Source organism: Pongo pygmaeus, chromosome 1 (assembly GCF_028885625.2).
Source record: "Pongo pygmaeus isolate AG05252 chromosome 1, NHGRI_mPonPyg2-v2.0_pri, whole genome shotgun sequence".
Taxonomy (NCBI): Eukaryota; Metazoa; Chordata; class Mammalia; order Primates; family Hominidae; genus Pongo; species Pongo pygmaeus.
The window spans coordinates 181,026,715-181,052,247 of NC_072373.2; the positions used below are offsets into that span (position 1 = coordinate 181,026,715).

Here is a 25,533-nt window from a genome sequence, read left to right on the forward strand (position 1 = left end):
TTCAATAAATGATGCTGTAATAACTGGCTAGCCATATGCAGAAAAATGAAACTGGATCCCTTCTTACACCACATACAAAAATTAACTCAAGATGGATTAAAGACGTAAATGTAAAACCCAGAACTATAAAAACCTTTGAAGACACTCTGGCAATATAATTCAGGACATAGGCAGGGGCAAATATTTCATGATTAAGACAGCAAAGGAATTACAACAGAAACAAAATTGACAAGTGGGACCTGATTAAATGAAAGTGCTTCTGCAGAGCAAAATAAACTATCAACAGAAGAAACAGATAATCTACAAAATGAAAGAAAATATTTGCAAACTATGCATTTGACAGAGGTCTAATATCCAGCGTCTATAAAGAAGTTAAACAAATTTACAAGAGAAAAAAAAAAAACCAACTCCATTAAAAAGTGGGCAAAGGACATGAATAGAGACTTCTCAAAAGAAGACATGCAAGTGACCAACAAACCTATGAAAAAAAGCTCAGCATCACTAATCATTAGAGAAATGCAAATCAAAACCACAATGAGATACCATCTAACACCAGTCAGAATGGCTATAATTAAAAAGTCAAAAAATAACAGATGCTGGCCAAGTCATGGGGAAAAAAGAATACTTTCATGTTGTTGGTGGGAGTGTAAATTAGTTTAACCATTGTGGAAGACAATGTGATGATTCCTCAAAGACCTAAAGAGAGAACTAATTTGACCCAGCAACCTCATTATTGGGTATATATCCAAAGGAATATAAATTGTAATTTTTCTATTATAAAGACACATACAAGCATATATTCATTGTAGCACTATTCACAAGAGCAAAGACATGGAATCAACCCAAATGCCCATCAGTGATAGACTAGATAAAGAAAATGTGTGCCGGGCACGGTGGCTCACGCCTGTAATCCCAGCACTTTGGGAGGCGGAGGCGGGTGGATCACGAGGTCAGGAGATGGAGACCATCCTGGCTAACACAGTGAAACCCCGTCTCTACTAAAAATACAAAAAATTAGCCGGGTGTGGTGGCGGGCGCCTGTAGTCCCAGCCACTCCCACTCGGGAGGCTGAGGCAGGAGAATGGTGTGAACACGGGAGGCGGAGCTTGCAGTGAGCTGAGATCGCGCCACTGCTCTCCAGCCTGGGTGACAGAGCGAGACTCTGTCTCAAAAAAAAAAAAAAAAAAAGAAAAGGAAATGTAGTACATATACACCATGAAATACTGTGCAGCTCTAAAAAAAGAAAGAGATCCTGTCCTTTGCAGGGACATGGATGGCGCTGGACACCTTTATCCTTAGCAAACTAACGCAAGAACAGAAAACCAAATACCCCACGTTCTCACTTATAAGTGGAACCTAAATGATGATAACACACAGACACGTAGAGGGGAACAATACACACCGGGGCCTATCAGAGGGTGGAGGGTGGGAAGAAGTAGAGAAGCAGGAAAAATAACTAATCAGTATTAGGCTTAACACCGGGGTGATGAAATAATCTTTATGACCAACCCCCCAACACAGGTTTACCTATGTAACATACCCGCACATACTGCACATGTACCCCTGAACTTAAAATAAAAGTAAAAAAAAGAAAACTAGATATTTCATTGTATTTGTAGTTATTGTAAATGGGATAACTGTCTTGATTTGATTTGTTCACTGTTGGCATACAGAAATGCAACTGATTTTTGTATGTTGATTTTATATCCTACAGCATTACTTAATTTGTCGGTTCCAATGTTATTACTGACAAGTAAGAACTTACTCTTACCATTATATTTCTTTTCTGGTTGTTTTGAGGTCTTTTTTCCTTTTTTCTCGCATGTCTTCCTTTTAGTGAGTATGATTTTGTCGGGCGATATGATTTGATTTTTGCTTTTTATTTTTTATGTATCCTATGTTTTTTGATTTGAGGTTACCATAAGGCTTGCAAATAGTGTCTTAAAACCCATTATTATAAGCCGATAACAACTTAACTCTGCATAAACAAACAAAAAGAAAATTAATAAAAACTACATTTTAACTCCATTTCTTCCTTTTTAACTTTTTGTTATTTCTATTTACATCTTATTGCATGGTTTATGTCTTGAACAGTTGCTGTAGTTATTTTTGATTGGTTCATACTCTAGTCTTTCTACGTAAGAGTGGTTTACACTCTACAGTTACAGTGTTATAATATTCTGTGTTTTTCTGTGTCCTTACTATTAGCAATGAGTTTGGTACCTTCTGATGATTTTTTACTGTTCATTAATATTCTTTTTTTTCTGACTGAAGTACTCCCTTTAGCATTTTTTATATGGCAGGTCTAGTGTTGATGAAATCCCTCAGCTTTTGTTTGTCTGGGTAAGTCTTTATTTCTCCTTCATGGTTGAAGGTTATTTTCACCAGATAGTATTCTAGGGTAAAAGTTTGTTCCCTCAGCTCATTAAATATGTCATGCTTCTCTCCTGGCCTATAAGGTTTCTATTGAAAAATCTGCTGCTAGACATATTGGAGTTCCTTATATGTTCTTTCTTTCTTTTTTCCTTCTTCTTTCTTCTTCTTCTTCTTTTGGCTGCTCTTAGAGTCCTTTTTTTATCCTTGACCTTTGGGAGTTTGGCTATTAAATGTCTTGAGTTAGTCTTCTATTGGTTAAACCTGCTTGGTATTTTATTTTTATTCTTAGATATTGTTATCTTTCTCTAGGATTGGGAATTATTCTCTGTTATTATCCATTTGAATAAACTTTGTAACTCTATCTTTTCTCTACCTCCTCTTGAAGCCCAATGACTCTTAGATTTGCTCTTTTAAAGATATTTTCTAAATCCTGCAAGCATGCTTTCATCTTTAATTCTTTTTTAAAATTTTTTCTCATCTGACTGTGTATTTGCAAATAGCCTATATTCAGGATCACTTATGCGTTCTTCTGCTTGATCAGTTCTGCTATTAAAAGACTCTGATGTGTTCTTCAGTGTGTCCGTTGCATTTTCATCTCCAGAATCTTTATTTCGTTCTTTTTTAATTATTCAAATCTCTTTGTGAAATTTGTTTGATAAAATTATCAATTCCTTCTCTGTGTTATCTTGAATTTCTTTTAGTTTCCTCAAAACGGTGATTTTGAATTCTCTGTCTGAAAGGTCACATATCTTTTTCTCCAGGATTGTTTCCCAGTGCCTTATTTAGTTCATTTGGTAAGGTCATGTTTTTCTAGATGGCATTGATGCTAGTAGATTTCTTCAGTGTTTGGTCATTGAAAAGTTTGTTATTTATTGCAGTCTTCTCAGTTTGGCCTTGTTTGTACCTGTCATTCTCGGGAAGGCTTTCCAGGTGTTTGAAAGAACTTGAGTGTTGTGATTTAAGCTGTATCCACATTAGGGGGCACCCCAAGCCTAGTAATGCTATGATTCTTGTAGCCTCATAGAGGTACCACCTTGGTGGTCTTGGGTAAGATCCAAAAGACTTTTCTGGATTACCAGGCAGAGACTCCTGATCTCTTCCCTTACTTTCTTCCAAACTAACGGAGCTGATTTCTCTCCATTCTAAGCTCCGTGGATCTAGGGTTCCGGTGACACAAAAACCTCTTCAGTCACCATCACTAGGACTATGCTGGGTCAAACCTGAAGCCAGCATAGCACTGCGTCTTGCCCAAGGTCTGCTGTAATTACTACCTTGCTACCACCTGTGTTTGCTCAAGGCCCTGCAACTACAATTAGCAGCTAGTGAAGCTATCCAAGTTTATATCCTTCCCTTCAGTGAGGTGAGTTCCCAAGGCCCTGCATGGGTCCAGAGGTGCTGTTCGAGGACCAGGGGCTAGAGTCGAAAACTTAAAAAACCTACCTGGTATTCTATTTTAGTGTGGCCTATCTGATACTCAAATCATGAGATGCCGTCCTTCCCATTGTTTCCTCCCCTTTCCACAGGCAGAGAAGTTTCATCATATGGACTATACCACAACAGGCCCTTAGGGAGTACTTACTGCCAGGCTTCTATTGATTTTATCTTCAGGCCCAAGGGCTCTTCAGTCAGCTTGTGGTGAATGCTGCCATGCCTGGGATTCACCTTTCGGTGTACTGAGCTCCCCTCTGGCCCAGGGCAGGTCCGGAAATGCTATAGTCTCATAAAGTAAAGGGATGGAGAAAGATCTATCACACAAATTTAAAACAAAAAATAGCAGAGATCACTATTCTTATATCACATAAAACAGTCTTTAAATCAGAAACAATAAGAAAAAGGACCAAGAAGGGCATTATATAATGATAATGTGTTCAATTCAACAAGAACACCTAACTATTGTAAGGATACATGCACTCAGTATTGGAGCACCCAGATTCAAAAATCAAGTACTTTTAGACCTAAGAAAAAATATTGACAGCCACCAATAATAGTGGGGAACTTCAACATCTCGCTGACAGCATTAGACAGATTATCGAAGCAGAAAACTAATGAAAAAAATATGGACTTAAATTTGACATTTGATCAATTGTATCTAATAGACATCTACAGAATAATCCACTCAACAACCTCAAGATATACACTGTCATCTGCACATGGAACATACTCTAAGATTGACCACATTCTCTGTCATAAAGCAAGTCTCAGTGAATTTAAAACAATTGAAATGATACTAAGCATACAATGGAATAAAAATAGAAATGAGTACGAAGAAGATCTCTCAAATTCACATAAATACATGAAAATTAAACAACTTTCTCCTGAGTGACTTTTGGGTAAACATCAAGATTTAGGCAGAAATAAAAAAAATTCTTTGAAATAAATGAAGACAGAGACAAAACATACCAAAATCTCTGGGATGCAGCAAAAGCAGTGTTAAGAGGAAAGTTTACAATGCTAAGCACCTCAATATAAAGATCTCAAATTAACAACCCAACCTCACACCTAAAGCAACTAGAACAAAAACAAACTGAACCCAAAGCTAATGGAAGAAAAGAAATAACTGAAACCAGAGCATAACTAAATGAAACTGAGAGTCCCAAAATTATACAAAGGTTCAGAAACATACAAAGTTGGTTCTTTGAAAGGATAAATGAGACTGATAAACTGCTTGCTACATTAAAAAAGGAATAGAGAGAAGATCCAAATAAGCACAATTAGAAATGACAGAGGTAACATCACAACCAATCCCACAGAAATACAAAAGATCCTCAGAGACTACTGTGAACATTTCTATGCACAAAAACTGGAAAATCTAGAGGAAATGGATAAATTTCTAGAAACACACAACTTTGGAAGATTGAACAAGGAAGAAATCAAAATCCTGAACAGACCAATAATGAGTAAGAAAATTGAATAAGGGATAAAAATACCTACAACAAACACAGCCCTGGACAAGATGGATTCACAGCCAAATTTTACCTGATGTACAAGGAAGAACTGCTATCAATCCTACTGAAACAATTCCAAAAAAATTGAGGAGAGACTCCTCTCTGACTCATTCTATGAAATCAATATCATCTTGGTGCCAAAGTCTGGCAAAGACAAAACAAAAAAGAAAACTACAGCCCAATATCCCTGATGAACATAGACACAAAAGTCCTCAAAAAATGCTATCAAACTGAATGCAGCAGCACATCAAAAACTTATTCACCCTGATGAAGTGGGTTTTATTCCTGGAATTCAAGGATGGTTCAACATATGCAAATCAATAAATGTAATACATTATATAAACAGAATTAAAAACAAAACCCATAAGATTATCTCAATAGATGTAGGAAAAGCATGTGATAACATCCAACACGCCTGCATGTTAAATACCCTCAACAAACTAGGCATCAAAGGAACATACCTCAAAATAATAAAAGCCATCTATGATAAACCTACAGCCAATATCATAGTGAATGGGCAAAAGCTGGAAGCATTTCTCATAAGAACTGGAACAAGACAATAATGTCCACTTTCACCACTACTATTCAACATACTGCTGGAAGTTTTAGCTGGAACAATCAGGTAAGAGGAAGAAATAAAAGGCATCTACATAGGAAAAGAGGAAGTCAGATTTTCTCTCTTTGCTAATGTACTTGGGGTGGCCCTTAATGCAGATACAGCTTAAATCACAACACTCCAGTTATTTCAAATACCTGGAAAGTCTTTCCAAAAAGGACAGGTACAAACAAGGCCAGACTGAGAAGACTACAATAAATACCAAACTCTTCAATACTTTTTTTATACCTATAAAACCCTGAAGATTCTGCCAAATATCCCTAGACCTATTTTTTAAAATAGTTCAGCAAAGTCTCAGGATATAAAATCAGCATGGAAAAATCACTAGCATTTTAATACACCAAAAAAAAAAAAAATTCAAGCTGAGAACCAAGTCAAGAATTCACTGAAAAAATTAGCCAAGAATGGAAACATGTGGCTGTGGTCCCAGTTGTTCTGCAGGCTTGCGTCCAGGAGATCAGGGGTCCTGTTAGCCATGTTCACACCACTGCACTCCAGCCTGGGTGAAAGAATGAGACCCTGTCTCAAAAAAATGAGTAAAAAGGAGAATGTAATCCCATTTACAATTTACACAGAAAAGTACCCACTAATACATATAACCAAGGAAGTGAAATATCTCTACAATGACAACTAGAAAACAGAGCTGAAAGAAATCAGAGATGACACAAATAAATGGAAAAACATTCCACATACATAGGTTGGAAGAACCAATATCATTAAAATGTTCATACTGCCCAAAGCAATCTGCAGATTCAATGCTATTTCTATCCAATTACCAATGTCATTTTTTCACATAATTAGAAAAAATGATCATAAAGTTCATATGGAACTAAAAGAGCCCAAATAGCCAAGGAAGTCCTAAGCAAAATGCATAAAGCTGGAATCATCATGTTACCTGACTTCAAACTATACTACAAGGCTGCAGTAAACAAAACGACATGGTACTGGTACAAATGTAGACACAGATCAACGTAACCAAATAGAGACCTCTGAAATAAACCTGCCCACATACAGCCAACTGATATTCAACAAAGTTTACAAAAATAAACAATTGGGAAAGGATACCCTATTCAGCAAGTGCTTCTGGGAAAACTGGCTAACCACATACAGCAGAGTGAAATTGGACCCTTGCCTTTCACTACATACAAAAATTAACTAAAAATGGATTAAAGACTAATGTGTAAAACCTAAAACTATAAAAATACTAGAAGAAAATCCAAGAAATACTCTTCTAGACATTGATCTATGCAAAGAATATGACTAAATCCTTAAAAGCAATAGCAACAAAGACAAAAATTGACAAGTGGGACCTAATTAAACTAAACAGTGTCTTCACAGCAAAAGAAACTATCAAGAGAGCAAACAGACAACCTACAGAATAAGAAAAATTTTATTTGCAAACTGACAGAGGTCTAATATTCAGAATCTATAAGGAACTTAAATCAACAAGCAAAAACCAAACATCTCTATTAAAAAATAGGCAAAGGACATGAGCAGACACTTCTCAGAAGAAGACATACAAGTAGTCCACAAACATGAAAAAATGCTCAACCTCACTAATCATCAAACAGATACAAATCAAAACCACAATGAAGTACCATCTCACACCAGTCAGAATGGCTATTATTAAAAAGTCAAAACATAACAGATGTTGGTGAGGTTGTGAAGAAAAGGAACACTTACACACTGTTGGCGTGAATGTAAATTAGGTCAGCCCCTGTGGGAAGAAGTTTGGAGATTTCTTAAAAGAGAGCTGTCATTCGACTTAGGAATCTCATTACTGGGTATATACCCAAAGGAAAATAAATCATTTTACCAAAAAATACATGCATTTGCATGATTATCTCAGCACTATCCACCATAGCAATGACATGGAATCAACCTAGATGCTTATCAACGGTGGACTGGATAAAGAAAATAGGATACATATGCAACAGCCATAAAAAGGGTGAAATAATGTTCTTTGCAGCAACATGGATGCACCTGGAGGCCACTATCCTAAGCGAATTAATGCAGGAACAGAAAACCAAATACCGTATGTTTTCACTTATAAATGGGAGTAAAACATAGGGTACACATGGACACAAAGATGGGAACAATAAACACTGGGGATTCCAGAAGGAGGGAGGAAAGGCATGAGGCATTGGCTGAAAAACTACCTACTGGGTACTATGTTCACTACTTGGGTGACAGAATTGTTAGAAACCCAATACTCAGCATCACACAATATACCCATGTAACAAACCTGCACATGTACCCCAGAATCTAAAATAAAGTTAATGAAAATAATAATCCAAAAACTAAAGAAAACAAAGCAAAACACATATTCTTCAGGACTCAACTTTGAATTATTTTCAGTATATACTCAGAAGTGGAATTGCTGGATAATGTGGTATTTCTATTTTTAACTTTTCGAGGAACCACAATACTGTTTTCTACAGGAGCTGTCCCTTTTTATATTCTTTTCTGACACTTAATTTTTCTGAGGGGATTCTTTATTTTTTTGTTTTAAGCATGTTTATATTTGCTCAATAAAGCATTTTTATGATGGCTACTTTAAAATCTTTGCCAGATAATTCTAAATATCTGCCATATCTGTGTTCATATCTACTAATTACATTTTTCTCGTTTCATTTAAGATATTCCTAGTTCTTGGTATATGTGGTTTCCTAGTAAAACTTGACCATTTTGTGTATTAGATTATGAGACTCCACATCAGACTTAAATAATATGTCTTGATTGACTTCTGCAGACAATAAATACTCTGAAAGAAAGAGGATGTTGCCACCTTATTGCAGATGGGAGTAGAATTACAAGTTCCCCACTTGACTGCTGCAACAGAAGGGGTCCCTTGTTACTGCTGGGCAGGGTTCTGGGCTGTGGTAAAAATTACGATTTTCCACAAGACTATTCTGACACTACACAAGCTAGGAGGGGATCCCCATTCCTTCTGAGGTGAGTAGAAGTTCTGGTACCCCACATTTCCTCTACTGACACCACAGTGGTGTAGGGGGAGGCTCATTGCTACCCAGCAGGAATGAAGGTCTCATCTTCTTACTTGGCCATCTCTGACACCACTCTGATGGTGGGGTTGGGACACATTGTTACAGTATGGAGAGGGTGAAAGTCTAGACAACTCACTAGCTTTTGTTGCTGTGAGTAGAATAGGGCCACAGTTTTTTTTCTGTGGTGTTGGCTATAGTAGAAAATTTATTTTCTAAGAGTTTCTTGTCTTGTTGGGCTGCCTCTTTCCTGATCCTTTGTCTAGGGAACAGATTTTTGTTGGCTTTTGTTTGTTTGTACCTACTGGCATTTCAGTTTTGGCTTCTGTAGTACCCATTCTTGCATCTTTGAGGCAAAAAGAAAACCCATGGAACTGACCGCCATGTCATTTTCTGGGTCCCAAGGTCCCTAGTTAGTCTGCTGCTTCCCTCCACCTTTAGGAGTCTTATTATGTTTGTTGTTGCGTATAAAGTCCAAGAGTTTTAGTTTTACCCTGCAAGAGAATTAGGGAAACATACATGTGCTCCATCTTCCTAGAAGCAGGCTCCTGAGTATTTGAGAAGTTAAGACTGAAAACAAAAACAAAAACAAAATTTGGAAGATTCTGAATGCAGTGTAAATGAGATTGTGGAGCTACTCATGGGGACAAAAATCTAGTGTTTAAATAAAACACTAGATATACCTTTAAGCTTCCTTGATACCAAAGCAAAAATAACATAATGACTTATATTATTGCTTTTGTTTCATAAAAGGAAGCAAATCTGTTGACTGGAAAGTTTTTCCTGGACCTACATTTTAGGAGAGATTGTTATGTATATTCCTTGTAGAGAGAGGCTTTGGTTAAATTCATGATATCTTTAAGCTGAGATTTTTCAAAGATATTATATTATTTTTTATAGGTGAGCATTCCTTACACAGAGCATCTATAAAAGCTAAAATCATAACTAAGGCAGAGCAGGCAAGCCCCCACATTGGAGCTTAGCTGAATGTGCCCAGGAAGGAATTTAAGAGTGAGCCAGTAGTGTTAGACAGCAACTTTTATTGAAGCCGCAGGTACAGCAGCAGCAGAAGTATTGCTCCTTGCAGAGCAAGGCTGCCCCATAAGCAGTGTGCCTAGAGTAGCAGCTCAAAGGCATGTCTGCAGTCGTATTTATACCCACTTCAATTGTATGCAACTTAAGGGGTAGATTATGCCGAAATTTATTGAAATAGGGTGATAACTTCCAGGTCGTCAGATTATTGCCATGGGAAGGGGTAGTAACTTCTGGGTGTTGCCGTGGCAATGGTAAACTGACAGGGCACAGTGGTGGGCATGTCTTATGGAAAGCTACTTCCACCCATTCCCTGTTTTAGCTAGTCCTCAATTTGGTCTGGTGTCCTAGCTCTGCCTCCAGAGTCAAGTTCCACCTCCTAACACATAACCTATTTGGTAATGACACTTCTAATAGTAGTTAAGCTAATAAAACCTAAGTATATTATGTTTTGGTATCTATCTTATTGTTTAGAGGTCAAAGATACAGAGAAACGGAGAGTAAATTAGTTTCTCCTATTCTCTCTCTCAAATAGTGGATATCTTATATGAATATTTTACAAGGGTAGCATTGCCTGGAACTTCTAAGTCTTTTTGATGAATGTATGGAGTGAGTATAATCTGACATATTATTTCAAGAAATCTATAGTACACATTTGATATAGATATTGTTTTAATACTATTATATCTAAGACAAAATTTCCTGATTAAATAAATTCTCTTTTCTGGAAAAGTGTTTCATCTGTGGATGATGTTATAGATGGGGTACAGTGAGGAGAAAATACATTTTAGAATACCTACTACATTTTAGACATTGTACTAGAAATTCTCTATATAACTTTTAATTTTTAAAATAATTCTGTGGAGTGACTGTTATTATTCTAATTTTACAGGTAGAGAGACTGAGACTAGGGGATATTGAATCATTTACCCGAGGACACACTATTAGGAAGTGTCAGGGTTAGGATTCTATATCCAGTCCTGTCTCATATTCCTCTCTTACATAGACTCTGTGCTTCAGCCAATCTGCTTAACCAAAGATGAAATTAAAAGATAAAATGGATGCAAAATATTTATTTAGTAAGAAAGCAGTGAATGGAGGTGAGAACACATAGCAAAATTTAAATCAGTGAGTTCAGCTTCTTAGCAGCAGCTTAAATCAAAATTATTATGAAGGAATTTGAAAGAACTGGTTCAATGATAATTTCAACTTTCTGTAAATTTCATTTTACAAACTTTATCTGGTTTAGCAAGAATCATCAACTATTCATGGTACTTAGGGGCGTCTTATGAGATGTCAGAAAGAGTTTGGTCATCTTTGGTATAAGTGTATACTACCACTTGTATTTGGTAAAATACAAAACATACCAAAGTGTATGTATTTGCAGTGCAATTATTTTAAATAATTTGATAATGCACTAACTAAAATATGAATCCGTAAAGCTTTAAGCTCAGAGATCATCTTAGTTGGCCCAATCTCTTATTTGATTGGAAGGAGGCTGAAGGAGCTGATCATAATCCTGAAAGATACAGTCCTAAACACCATAATCCCAAATGTTGAAATCTCAAAAGATTGAAATATAATACTGGAAAAATAATTTTAAAAAATTTAAAAGATATTTCCCTACATTTTAAAGGACATTTGAGAAACACAAAAACATGACAAAACATTTCATAGGATATCTTAACAATAAAATAGGCAATAATAACATATGTATTTTTGCAAGCATAAACACTCAAGTATACTAACAACAGTCACATCATTGTAACAGTTATGAGCAGATGAATCATATGCATAAAGAAATAGGTGAAAAGGGAAATGTATAAACATGCATCACTGTGGTTGGTAATTGTGTGTACCCAGCTTTATAATGTGGTCATCTGAAATACCATGACAAACAATCTAAGTCGTTTGATGAGACAGATCAAAAACTACAATGGGTCACCACTGTGTATGTAGTCATCCAAAGGGCTGAGATCTTGAGAAATTTTATCTTTCACAAATGTACGTGTCCAAAAAGGGCATTTATTCATTTATTGAGGAAATTTCAACATTTTTATATACACACACAATGCTTATATACATAGTCAATATTGTGATAATGCACTTTCATGGAGTCAAATTTTCAAAAAATGCATAAAACAAATTAGAACTCTCTAAAAGTCTCCACACAATTTATTCCTTCGGTATTGGAAATGATGTGAAGATGAAATACATAGCATAGTAAATTGTAAAAAAAAAATGCTGAAATTTGAAAATAGTGAAGAAAACTAAACTAACGGCAAAGAAAATTTGACATGAGAATGTGTATTACAGGAATAGATTATGGGCAATTGCATAGGGATAATCCGTAAGAGCTGGACTGACATGAGGCAAATTATCCTGTGATTGTGATTTTCAAGATTTTAGATGTTAGGGATTTTAGAATTTAGGGATTTGTATTTTGGGGGACTTTGATCTTTCAGAATTTCAACATTCAGGATTATGGCATTTGGGATTGTATCCTTCAGGATTATGATACAAATCTGGGAGCTGATATTCTGAGAGACCAAATGACTTAAGCTCTCAAGTGACTAGCAGATAATCCAGGACTAGAGTTGGTCGTTCTGAATTCCATTTCAGTATTTCATATTAAAATAATCCAAAGACATTCCAAATGCAGTTACTTTTCACTGTATTTCATGGATTGGTTTCAGGACCTGATGTGTACCAAAATCCTCACATACTCAACTCCCACATCTGCATTTGATTGAAAACAATCTGTGTATAAGTGGACCCATGCATTTCAAACCTATGTTGTTGAAGGATCAACTGCAATTTTATTTGTCTAAAGATAAGATTTTGCCTAATTTTAAATGTCATTTAAAATTTGCAATTGTTTAGTCTTATTAGCTTAATGTTTTACAGTGATATAATTTGATAATTGCACTTGAATATCAGGGCCTAAGAAAATACAGTTAAAAAGCATGAAATGTCTTACCTAGAAGGACTTTATATAGTTAGCATAAAGTCCACCCAAATGGGAACTCTTAAAGGAAAGGAACATATTTCAACTATTTTTTAATTTTCTGCACTTGTCTTAGGTCCTACTTGAATTTTAGTTGAATGTGTGAATAAACTGTAATACTTTTAAATATTAGAATTGAACAAGACCTTAAGAAATCGTGAAGTCCAACACCTTAATTTTAATCATAAGGAAACTCATAACAAATGACAGTATATGCCTTGAGGTCATGCAAACTAAAAATGTAATGTACTTACACAGACTTTTCTAGTGCAATAAAGACCCTTCCCTTCTCAGGCCATAGATCACACAGTAGTCCTGCATTGCTCATAGTTGACGTGGATGGTGCCCTCACAGTTGTATAGATGCACATAGTGTCTTGGTGCATGAGACAGATAATTACTGCCCCTATTTTACAGATGAGGAAACAGGCTAAAAGAGGAAGGGACTTACCCAAGCTAGAGACAAATTATGTGTATGAGAACAAATATTGAACCTCTTCTATCTGACAATTTAGTAGTTTTTATTTCTTACAATACTCCAGGCTGAAATAGTTCATTTGATCTTTCATATCTAGCCACATAACACTTTCTGAACAACACATAAAGCAGATACCCAAGATTGCATACTATTTATAGTTCTATTTCTGGCTCACATTGTCTTTCTAACTACTCACACTTTCTAACTGGCTCACACTGTCTTTCTAACTACAACCTTGACTCACCTTCATGGTAGAGAAGTCATGGTTGACTTTTACCTTTGGCTGCCTTCCCAATTCAACCCCAATTCCCTGTCACCTCCTACCCTAGTTTCCTTCTACCCTAGCACATCCCTTTTTGTCACAATTAGCTATTGGGCATGATATAATTTTCTTAAGATTTAATGGGATTACTCCTGTATGTCATCAGATTTTTTTCTCTGACTTTAATTTTGAACTTCTCTTTGAGAATTATCTTGCCACTGAGTAAAATTTCCTTCTCTGCACACTATCTCTGGATGCTTCATCTTTGCCCATCACAGGGGTGTGCGTGCCAACACCTACACATGCAGGTGAATCTGCTCCAGTGATATATTTTAATTACAGATTTAGTCAGAAGTAATTAAGTCTTTCTGTAATGAGGATACGAACCCAGTTTTAAAAATTCATGCTGCTTCAGACATCCCATGTGTGGTTTGTGCCACCCTGGTTTTCAGAGTAAGAAGGAGCCCCTAGTGTAGTTAGATTAATTAATAGAAGGAGAATAAACTTAATGGAGCCAGAAAAGTGTAAAAAAATTGTGATTTCCCCTCTATATCTCATGCAGATAAAATGGCCATCCTGGGATTGCGGCAGGGGATGGCAATTGCATTTTAATTACGGGGCTGATGGTTTCGGCACTGCACCAGATGGAAGGGTCTTTTTAGAGCAAGGCCCACTCATTGCCCCTGTCGATTTTCCCTCTGATGCTGGTTAACAAAACCTGACAAGAGATAAAAGTGATGAGGCTGCATTTTGATCCGTTGGATTTTATTTCCTGTTCTGTTCTTTGACTTGTGAGTTTCGGTCAAATCTTGATTCCTGTGAAAAAGATGCTCCTTTAGACACTTTCTGTCTTCTGTACTGCCTATGAATGGTAGTAGCTTATTTTTGGGGAACCCAAATTCTATAAAATGATTCTCAAGAACATAGATTGGAAAGGATGAAGTCCTGAATTGACACTAATGAAGGCCAAACCCTTGAGGAATTTTTAGAATGGTATCATACAGGTAAACAGCCAGATCATTGGAAAGCCACTATTGATCCAATAATTGAAATGATTCAGATATATATGAACCTGGGATTGCTGTGAAATGACATCCTAAGGCACAAAATGCTACTCTACCATGGGCCTTGCCACGCCCAGGTATATAGTTCTGAAGCAATAAAATGAGTCATTGGGAATCATCTCAAGACCCTTTTACTTTCATCTAAACCATTTGATTTAGCAATCTTTCTCCCTCAAGACGCCTTCTTCAGTCTTTCTCCCCAGAGAAAGATCATTTGTTATCTTCTGAGTATAATTTGGTGTTTTGAGGGGAATAAACATCAGACTTTCACAGATGTCAGAGCCTTGATTTATAGGTAAACTATTTGTTCTAATTATACAGAATGATTCACAGCTTATGCAAATGTGTGATTTATTACCAAACCACCTCTTTATACGTGGGCTCCATTCCCTTTAGTTTGTCAGCTAAGTGCTTCCTAGGAATGCTTGTATTACCTACATTGGGCTGCTGAATTCCTTTTGTCTTTCTCCTGAAAGCCTAGAATAATAATGTTCTACTTTCATTCATTTGGCAAAAATTCAAGGAGCAATCTCTGTGCTTAAGGCACTGGGGATATATAAAAGATGGTCACATTTGTTGATATGGAGGAGATAGGGAGAGGACAGATTCTATATCACTTTAAAGCTCCTTATCTCCTGTGAGCCCCACAGTAGTCTGGCAGGGTAGGTAAGGCAGCTTTTATTCTGACAGTTTTACAAATGAAGACACAGGCTCTAAGAGGAAAAGTGACCTGCCTAAGGTCACTTAGTATAGGAAGTATAGGAATCCAGTAAGAATGATCCATAATTCTTGGCACCCAGAATCAGCTGACATGTCTGCGTGTGTGTGTGTGTGTGTGTGTAGGGGTGGGGTAGGAAATACAGTCAGGGTTGGGAGGTTATTGTTTCCCTATATGAAATGACAGAATAGGGATTATATTTTCTCAAAATAGCTCCACAGTATATGTACCTCACCCAGGGCCTGACATTCTACTTTGTTTGGTTTAAGGCATCAAAGGCTGGTCTTAAAATGCCAGTGTTCTTTGTGAGGGAAGTGCGTGTTACTTTTTATTCATTCATTTGTTTGTTCATTCAGAAAGGCTTAGTAGAAACCTATCCAGTACCTGGTCTTGAGCTAGGTACCAGGAGAGGAGTAGAGGGTGGTAGTTGTTGGATGGGGGTGTGACACAAGCATCAGTTTTGTCATAGTCTCTCATCATGGAGCCCACAGCCTTCCTCCCATGTTTCCATTTACTGACATGCTTGACCTACTATGTTCAAGCTATTGAGAATTTCCACACTGGCAAATGATTTTTTTTCTATTCATGGCTTGGGTATCATCCCTCCTTTTCCTCCTCTGCTGATATGTGCCTGTGTTATCTCACTAGAGATTGGGCTCTTTGAAATGAGACATGTTGTATTCCATCTCTGTGTTTCCAGTAAGTTCTCAACAATGTCTGATCTAAAAACAAAAGAACACACTAATGCAATGTTAAAGTCGCCTTTGCCTTTTTCTCTTAAAACTTTCTTCATTTTGGGCTTGGTTTTGTTTCTCCTCGTTCTCCAGAATCAAAGAAGGTGTACTCAGAACTAGAATCTCTTCTTTAATTCCAAAATATCACAAAGGCTTCCTCCATTATTTGTAATCCTCGCCAAAGTTCCTACCCTCATCTTATAACTTCCTCACAGATAAAGAAGGAGTAAATAAATTAATGTGAACATAGTGTAATGTTGGGCAAGCCTCCCTGGGACTTAGCTTCTTTCTCTGTAAAATAGTAATAATCTCTATCTGGGTCTAAGCATAATCAAGTGAGAGTATATATTGCCAAGCGGTATTTCAAAATTCAGCCCACATGTCAGCTCCTACAGGAAGTTTACTCTGACCCCTACTTTCTATGCTATCTTAGTTGCCTTCTCAGTTTTGCAGAGTTCCATAGTTTCCCTCTGTTATGTACTGAGGACATTATATTCTCTGATTTTGTTTGTCTTTCTCTTCTATTACACAGTAAATGCTTTAGACTGTCTCTCAGTCATCTTTGTATTCACTCAAATTAATCACTATGTGTTTATTGTGGACCTATTAGGCAGCAGTCACTGTGCCAGATGCTGGAAATAAGACCAACCCACAGCCTCTGCCCTCAGGAAGTTATAGTACTTAGCTTAGGTTCAGCACAGAATAGGATGAATGAACGCATGAACAAATGAAACTACTTAGTAAATGTGTTATTCAGATGTTTTTTTACTCTTAGCACACTCAGTTGAAATGAGGTTTTGATTCAATGTCATCATTAATCTTCCCAGAGTTTTCTGTGCCAGTGCTCTTTAAATTAATATGTGGCTCTCCCCTTGCTTGTGAGTTACTTATTATCTCAGAATTAGGTTACACAGAATCCCTTTCCTAGCTTAATTACTCCCCATCTCCTTTTCTAACGAATGTCTTTCTTTACTGATAACCTTTAACTTGTGTATGAGAGAAAGCCTCAGAAAGTAGCAGATGAGAAGGAACATCCTTTTTATCTTAAAAGAGACCCAGTTTTCTCTGAAGATCCATGAGTAATACAAGGAAACTTTATGGGCAGTAAGCTGCTGGGTCCCTAAATTTTCTTTGAAAGACAGTGAGCAGTACTTTACATTTTTCTATTCATAGTAAAATGTAGGTTGGTCATACAATTTATCTTCCAAACCTGAAATTTTTAAGTGGAAGAGTACTATTGATAATTATTCCTGGATAACTTGCATAAACTAGGACTGTCTCTGGAAAACCAGGGTATATATGTTCTCCATAATAATGGCAAGGTAGCAGAGTGTCAGGCATGGGCTAGAGTCAAGTCAATTTGGGGTCCAATCCTGACTCTGAAACTTAATACAACCTTGGGCAAGCAAATAACTACATCTATTTTTCCATCTATAAAATGAAGCTATTACACCTATGTCCTATGTATATTGCATTAATCGAGATAATACATGTAAAGGTCCTGGCCCATAGAAGTTCAAAGAACGTTAGTTTCCTTTCTTTTTAACTTATTCAATAGCAGCTCTGCCATTAACTCAATGTGTAACCTTAAACAACTTTCCCCATTTTCTTATTAGTCAAATGACAGGATTAGAATAAATGATCTCCCTATTCTTTATTTTACCTAGATATCTCAGAATAGTCCATTTCAAGTAACCTTATTGCCATAAACCTCCAAAATATCTTGGGGATCTTGAGGTTTATATGACCCGGATGTCCTTGACATGAAAAACAGCACAAAAATTCTCCAACAGAGTATCACGCACTTAAGTTCTGAAATTATAATTATCACGTTATCAGGTCTTTCTCAGTTCTAAGTAACATTACGTTCTCCTCTCTTAGAACCAATATGGCCAAAGCCCATGACTTCAACATTTGTAACCCTGTAACATCAGAAAAACTGGCGTATTCCAAAGTGACATGAAATAGTCTTTAATGCTTTTAATCCAAGCTTTAAGCTATTTTTTGAATGAAGAGCTTGTGGAAGCTGATCCATTTCCCTGAGAATTCTCTTCTCCATAATAAATAGTCCAAATTATTTAAGCTTATTTTTCCAAGGATATACTAACAGTTATTTAGTCACTGATGGTTCGTCTTGCTGGAGTCTGGTCAGCTTGGTCTGTATTTCATTTCAGTGTGGTCAGTGTGGTTCCTCACTCTCTTACCAATCTGTCACCAAGTCTTATTGATTTTGTCTCCCTAAGTTATGTTAAGATGGTGCTTCTTTTCTATTCTCTCTCCTCCACAGTTCTATACTTATGTTTAGTTCAAATGCACAGTAAATAAATACTTAATACATGCTACCTACGAGGCAGTGAAGATACAAAGATGAATAAAGAAGTAGTCTCTGCCTTCAATGAGCTATTATTATTGAATGTTTGAACTGGAAATAGCCTTAGCATTCATCTAGCCCAAATGCCTGATAATATAGAGAAGGAAATTGAGACTCAGAAACAGAAAATGACTAGTACAAAGTCACACAGCTAATATTGTGGAAGACAATGTGGTGATTCATCAGGGATCTAGAACTAGAAATACCATTTGATCCAGCAATCCCATTACTGGGTATATACCCAAAGGATTATAAATCATTCTACTATAAAGACACATGCACATGTATGTTTATTGCAGCATTGTTCACAATAGCAAAGTCTTGGAACCAACCCAAATGCCCATCAACAATAGACTGGATAAAGAAAATGTGACACATATTCATAATGGAATACTATGGAGCCATAAAAAAGGTTGAGTTTATGTTGTTTGCAGGGACTTAGATGAAACTGGAAACCATCCTTCTCAGCAAAGTAACACAAGAAGAGAAAACCAAACACCACATGTTTTCACTTATAAGTGGGAGTTGAACAATGAGAACACGTGGACACAGGGAGGGGAACACCACACACTGGGGCCTGTTGGTGGGGTGGGGGCCTGGGGGAGGGATAGCATTAGGAGAAATACCTAATGTAAATGAAGAGTTGATGGGTATAGCAAACCAACATGGCAGATGTTGTACACATGTACCCCAGAACTTAACGTATAATAAAAAAAAAAAAGAAAGGAAAATTCTTCAGTGAAATAGATCACATAAATAAAAAAAAAATCACAACTTCGGAAATCAAGGAGACACTTAGAAAAATGCAAAATACACTGGAAATTCTCAGCAATAGAATCAAACAAGCAGAATAAAAACTTCAAAGCTTGAAGACAGGCCTTTTTAATTAATCCAGTCCATCAAAGACAAAAAAAAGAATTTTAAATGAACAAAGCCTCCAAGAAGTTTGAACTATGTTAAGCATCCAAACCTAAGAATAATTGGTGTTCTTGAGGAAGAAGAGAAATCTAAAAGTCTGGAAAACGTATTATATTTGAGAGAATAATCAAGGAAAACTTCCCCAGCCTTGCTAGAGATCTAGACATCCAAATACAAGAAGCTCAAAGAACACCTGGGATATTTGTTGCAAAAACATCATCACCTAGGCACATAGTCATCAGGCTATCTAAAGTCAAGATGAAGGAAAGAATCTTAAGAGCTATGAGACAAAAACATCAGGTACCCTACAAAGGAAAACCTATCAGATTAACAGCAGATTTCTCAGCAGAAACACTACAAGCTAGAACGGGTTGGGGTCCTACTTTTAGCCTCCTAAAACAAAACAATTATTAGCCAAGAATTTTGTATGCAGTGAAACTAAGCTTCATAAATGAAGGAAAGATACAGTCTTCCAGTTAAACAGATGCTGAGAGAATTCACCACTACCAAGACAGCACTACAAGAACTGCTAAAAAGAACTCTAAGTCTTGAAACAAATCCTCAAAATACACCAAAATAGAACCCCCTTAAAGCATAAATCTCACAGGACCTATATAATAATAACACAATGAAAAGAAAAAAAGTATTTGGGCAACAAATAGCATGATGAATAGAATAGCACCTCACATCTCAATCCTAACGTTGAATGTAAGTGGCCTATATGCTTCAATTAAAAGATACAAAATGGCAAAATGGATAAGAATTCACCAACCAAGTTTCCACTATCTTCGCGAGACTCACCTAACACATGAGGACTCACATAAATCTAAGGAAAAGGGCTGGAAAAAGATATTCCATGTAAATGGATACCAAATATGAGCAGGGATAGCTATTCTTAAATCAGACAAAAAAAACTTGAAAACAACAGTAGTTAAAGAAGGCAAAGAGGGACATTATATAACAATAAAAGGTCTAATCCAAAAGTAAAATATCACAATCCTAAATATATATGCACCTAACACTAGAGCTCTCAAATTTATAAAATAATTACTGCTAGACCTAAGAAATGAGGTAGGTAGCGACACCATAATAGTGGGGAACTTTAATACTCCACTGACAGCACTATATAGGTCATCAAGACAGAAAGTCAACAAAGAAACAAACGGACTTAACAGATATTTACAGAACATTCTACCTAACAAGTGCAGAATATACATTCTAGTAATCAGCACATGAAACATACTCCAAATGGACCATATGATAGGGCACAAAACAAGTCTCAGTAAATTTAAGAAAATCAAAATTATATCAAGTACTCTCTCAGACCACAGTGCAATAAAATTGGATAAGTAACCTGCTCCTGCATGATCATTGGGTCAACCATAAAATCAAGATGGAAATTTAAAACATTATTTGAACTGAAAGATAATAGTGACACAACCTATCAAAACCTCTGGGATATAGCAAAAGCAGTGCCAAGAGGACTATTCATAGCAATAAATGCCTACATCAAAAAGTCTGAAAGAGCACAAATAGACTTTCTAAGGTCACACCTCACAGAACTGGGGAAACAAGAACAATCCAAATCCAAAGCCAGCAGAAGAAAAGAACAAAGATCAGAGCAGAACTAAATGAAATTGAAGGAAACAAACAAAAAATACAAAAAATAAATGAGACAAAAAGCTGGTTCTTTGAAAAGATAATGAAATTGATAGACCTAGCAAGATTAACCAAGAAAAGAAGAGAGAAGATCCAAAAAAAATCTCAGTTAGAAATGAAATGGGAGATACTACTACTGATACAGCAGAAATACAAAAGCTCAGTTAGAAATGAAACGGGAGATACTACTACTGATAAAACAGAAATAAAAAAGATTATTAAAGGCTACTATGCACACTTTTATGTACATAAACTAGAAAACCTAGAGAGGATAGATAAATTCCTGGAAATATACAACCCTCCTAGATTAAACCAGGCAGATATAGAAACTCTGAATAGACCAATTACAAGTAGCGAGATTGAAATGGTAATTTAAAAATTGCCAAACCAAAAGGAGTTCAGGACCAGATAGATTCACAGCTGAATTCTATCAGACATTCAAATAAGAATTGGTACCAATCCTATTGACACTATTCCACAGGCTAGAGAAAGAGAAAATGCTTCTTAAATCAGTCTATGAAGCCAGTATCACCCTAAACCAAAACGAGAGAAGCAATTAACAAGAAAGAAAAGAAAAGGAAAGAAAGAGAAAGAAAGAAAAGAGGAAGGAAGGAGGGAAGGAAGGAGCCAATATCCCTGATGAACATAGATGCAAAAATCCTCAACAAAATATTCGCTAATCGAATCCAACAGCACATCAAAAAGATAATCCTCCATGATCAAGTGGCTTTCATACCAGGGATGCAGGGATAGTTTAACATCTGCAAGTCAATAAATGTGATACACCACATTAACACAATTAAAAACAAAAATCACCTGATCATCTCAATAGACACAGAAAAAGCATTTGACAAAATCCACCATCCTTTTATGATTAAATCCAGCATCCCTCAGCAAAATCGACATAGAAAGGACATACCTTAAGGTAATAAGAGCCATTCACAACAAACACACAGCTAGCTTTGTACTGAATGGGAAAAATTGAAAGCATTCTCCCTGAGAACTGGAACAAAACAAGGATGCCCACTTTCACCACTTCTATTCAGCAAAGCACTGGATGTCCTAGTCAGAGCAATCAGACAAGAGAAGGAAATAAAGGGCATCCAGATCAGTAAAGAGGAAGTCAGACTGTCACTGCTTGCTGATAATATGATTGTATACCTAGAAAATCCTAAAGACTCATCTAAAAAAACACCTAGACCTGATAAATGAATTCAGTAAAGTTTCAGGATACCAAATTAGTGCACACAAATTAGTAGTACTGCTATACACCAACAGTGACCAAGCTGAGAATTAAATAAAAAATTCAACCCCTTTAACAATAGCAAAAAATAAAATAAAATACTTAGGAATATACCTAAACAAGGAGGTGAAAGACCTTTGTAAGGAAAATTACAAAACACTGCTGAAAAAAGTCATAGATGACACAAACAAATGGAAACACATTCCATGCTAATTGATGGGTACAATCAATATTGTGAAAGAGACCATACTGCCAAAAGCAATCTATAATTCAATGCAATTTCCATCAAAATTCTACCATCATTATTCACAGAACCCGAAAAAAAAATCCTAAAATTCATATGGAGCCAAAAGCGAGCCAAAAAGCAAGACCAAGCAAAAAGAACAAATCTGGAGGCATCACTTTACCTGACTTCACACTAAACTATAAGGTCATAGTCACCAAAAGAGCATGGTAGAGGTATAAAAATAGGCACATAGATCAATGGTACAGAACAGAGAAGCCAGAAATAAAACCAAATACTTAACCGTCAATTTATCTTTGGTAAAGCAAACAAAAACATAAAGTGGGGAAAGGACACCCTATTCAACAAATGGTGCTGGGATAATTGGCAAGCCGCTTGAGAAGAATGAAACTGGATCCTTATGTCTCACCTTGTACAAAAATCAACTAAAGATGGATCAAAGACTTAAATCTAAAACCTGAAACTATAAAAATTTTGGAAGATAACATCGGAAAAACGCTTCTAGACAGTGACTTAGGCAAAGATTTTGTGACCAAGAACCCAAAAGCAAACGCAACAAAAACAAAGATAAAAAGATGGAACCTAATTAAACTTAAAAGCTTCTGCACAGCAAAAGAAATAATCAGCAGAGTTAACGGACAACCCACAGAGTGGGAGAAAATGTTCACTGTCTGTACATCCAACAAAGGACTAATATCCAGAATATACATAAAATTCAAACAAATCAGCAAGAACAAAAACAATCTGGGCTGAGGTAATGAATAGACAGTTCTCAAAAGAAGATATACAAATGGTTAATAAGCATATGGAAAAATGCTCAACCTTATCAATTATCAGGGAAATGCAGGTCAAAACCACAATGCGATACTATCTCACTCCTGCAAGCATGGCCATAATCAAAAAATAAAAAAATAATAGATGTTGACATGGATGTGGTGAAAAGGGGACACTTTTACACTGTAGTTGGGAATGTAAACTAGTACAACCACTATGGAAAACAGTGTTAAAGAACTTAAAGAACTAAAAGTAGGTTTACCATATGATCCAGCAATCCCACTACTAGGTATCTACCCAGAGGAAGAGAAGTGATAATAAGAAAATGATACTTGCACATGCATGTTTATAGCAGCATAATTTGCAATTGCAGAAATATGGAACCGGCCCAAATGCTTATCAATCAATGAGTGGATAAAGAAAATGTGGTAATGTGGTATATATATGTATATATATATATATATATATATATATATGTATATAGCATGGAATATTACTCAGCCATAAAAAGAAACAAAATAGTGGTATTCACAGCAAACCAGATGGAATTGGAGACTATTATTCTAAGTGAAGTAACTCAGGAATGGAAAACCAAACATTGTATGTTCTCGCTCATAATTGGAGCTAAGTTGTGAGGCTGCAAAGGCATAAAAATGATACAATGGACTTTGGGGACTCAGAGGAAAGGGTAGGAGGAGGGCGAGGGATAAAAGACTCCACACTGGATACAGTGTACAATGCTTGGGTGATGGGTGCACCAAAATCTCAGAAATCACCACTCAATAACATTCATATAAACAAACACCATGTGTTACCAGAAACCTGCTGAAATAAAAAATAAATTTAAAATAAATAAATAAATTGCCTCACAGGAAAAATAAATAAATAAATGATGGAAACTACTTATAATGTAATAACTGACTCTAATGCCTTAAAATTTCAAGCCAGGACACTTGGGGTAGTTGTAATAAATCAAAAGTAAAATATGCTTCATTAAACAAAGGCTCTCAAAGAATCTCTTGAACCTCTAGAAATGGATGGCCAGAGGGCCTTGCAGCTGTTCGTGCGTACACTGATTTGTTGTCTAAAATCCTGATCAAATGTAGGTTTGCAGGAAGTAAAGAAGGCCTGACAAGGCTCTGTTTAAATTCTATTTCTAGGCCTAATTTTGAGAGAGTTCCTCTCCAAGATGAAGGGAGTATCCCTAGCCTGAGTTTCAACACTCACTCAACACTATCTGGTGCTTACTGAGTTGACTTCCAGATTAAAGACTTGGAAGATGAAGGTGTGAGCAGAAAGGACGGGCAGCTCATTTAAAAGAAAAGCAGGACTCCAGTATTTTTATCTTTACTTTGATTGATTGATAATGTGTGATTTGAATGTTAGCCAGTAGGCTCTCTTGGAAGTTGGAGATGTAGTAGTGAATAAATCAAAGTTCTTGCCCTCACTATCTATAGACAATGCTGCAAAGAAAAGAAAAAGTAAGGTAGAAATAATAACTAGTTAAGTAAGGGAAAGGGAATTATTTTAGAAAGAATGTATGCAGAGAGTATAGCCAGTACCAAGACCTTGGGAGGTAAAAGTTTGATGTGTTCAAAAACAGTGAGGTAAGTGTGGTTGAACACAATGAGCAAAGGGAAGGTAGCAGGAGATGAGGTATAAGAGACTGGCAGATAAGAATATAAGAGATGGCTAGATAATATGAAGCCTTTTAGGCCATAGCAAGGAATGTGGATTTTCCTCTAAACATAATGTGAAGCTAGACATAAGCTGATTTATAATGCACTATAAGTGGGACAACAGTAGCATAGAGAGGTCAATTTGGGGACTGTTTCAGCATTCTGTGAAAGAAAAGATAGTAACCTGGACTAGAGGAGAAGCAATGGAGATGGTAAGGAAATTGTTCAGTTTGGGATTTATGTTACATGTTGAATTTAAGAGAATCTAGAGAGAGTGCTAGAATTAAGGTGGTAAAATTATGATCAGCCAAAATAACAATAACTAATTTCTATAGTGCTATATATTTTACAAAGTGCTTTTTAAAATGCCATTTCATCTTAACCGTTAGACAAATATTTTCACCCCAGCTTT

At 36.3% G+C, this 25,533-nt stretch overlaps 1 protein-coding gene and 1 long non-coding RNA gene across 3 annotated transcripts in view; both read left to right on the forward strand.

The window, feature by feature from the left end:
- AGBL4 (AGBL carboxypeptidase 4) overlaps positions 1 to 25,533 on the forward strand; it is a 1,536,119-nt gene that overhangs the window by 568,027 nt on the left and 942,559 nt on the right. The gene's annotated exons all lie outside the window — the stretch shown is intronic.
- LOC129036955 (uncharacterized) overlaps positions 8,803 to 25,533 on the forward strand; it is a 96,931-nt gene continuing 80,200 nt past the window's right edge. The window contains exons 1-2 of the long non-coding RNA XR_008502697.1: positions 8,803 to 8,892; positions 10,864 to 11,071. This is a non-coding gene — a long non-coding RNA (uncharacterized LOC129036955). The remainder of the gene's footprint in view (positions 8,893 to 10,863; positions 11,072 to 25,533) is intronic.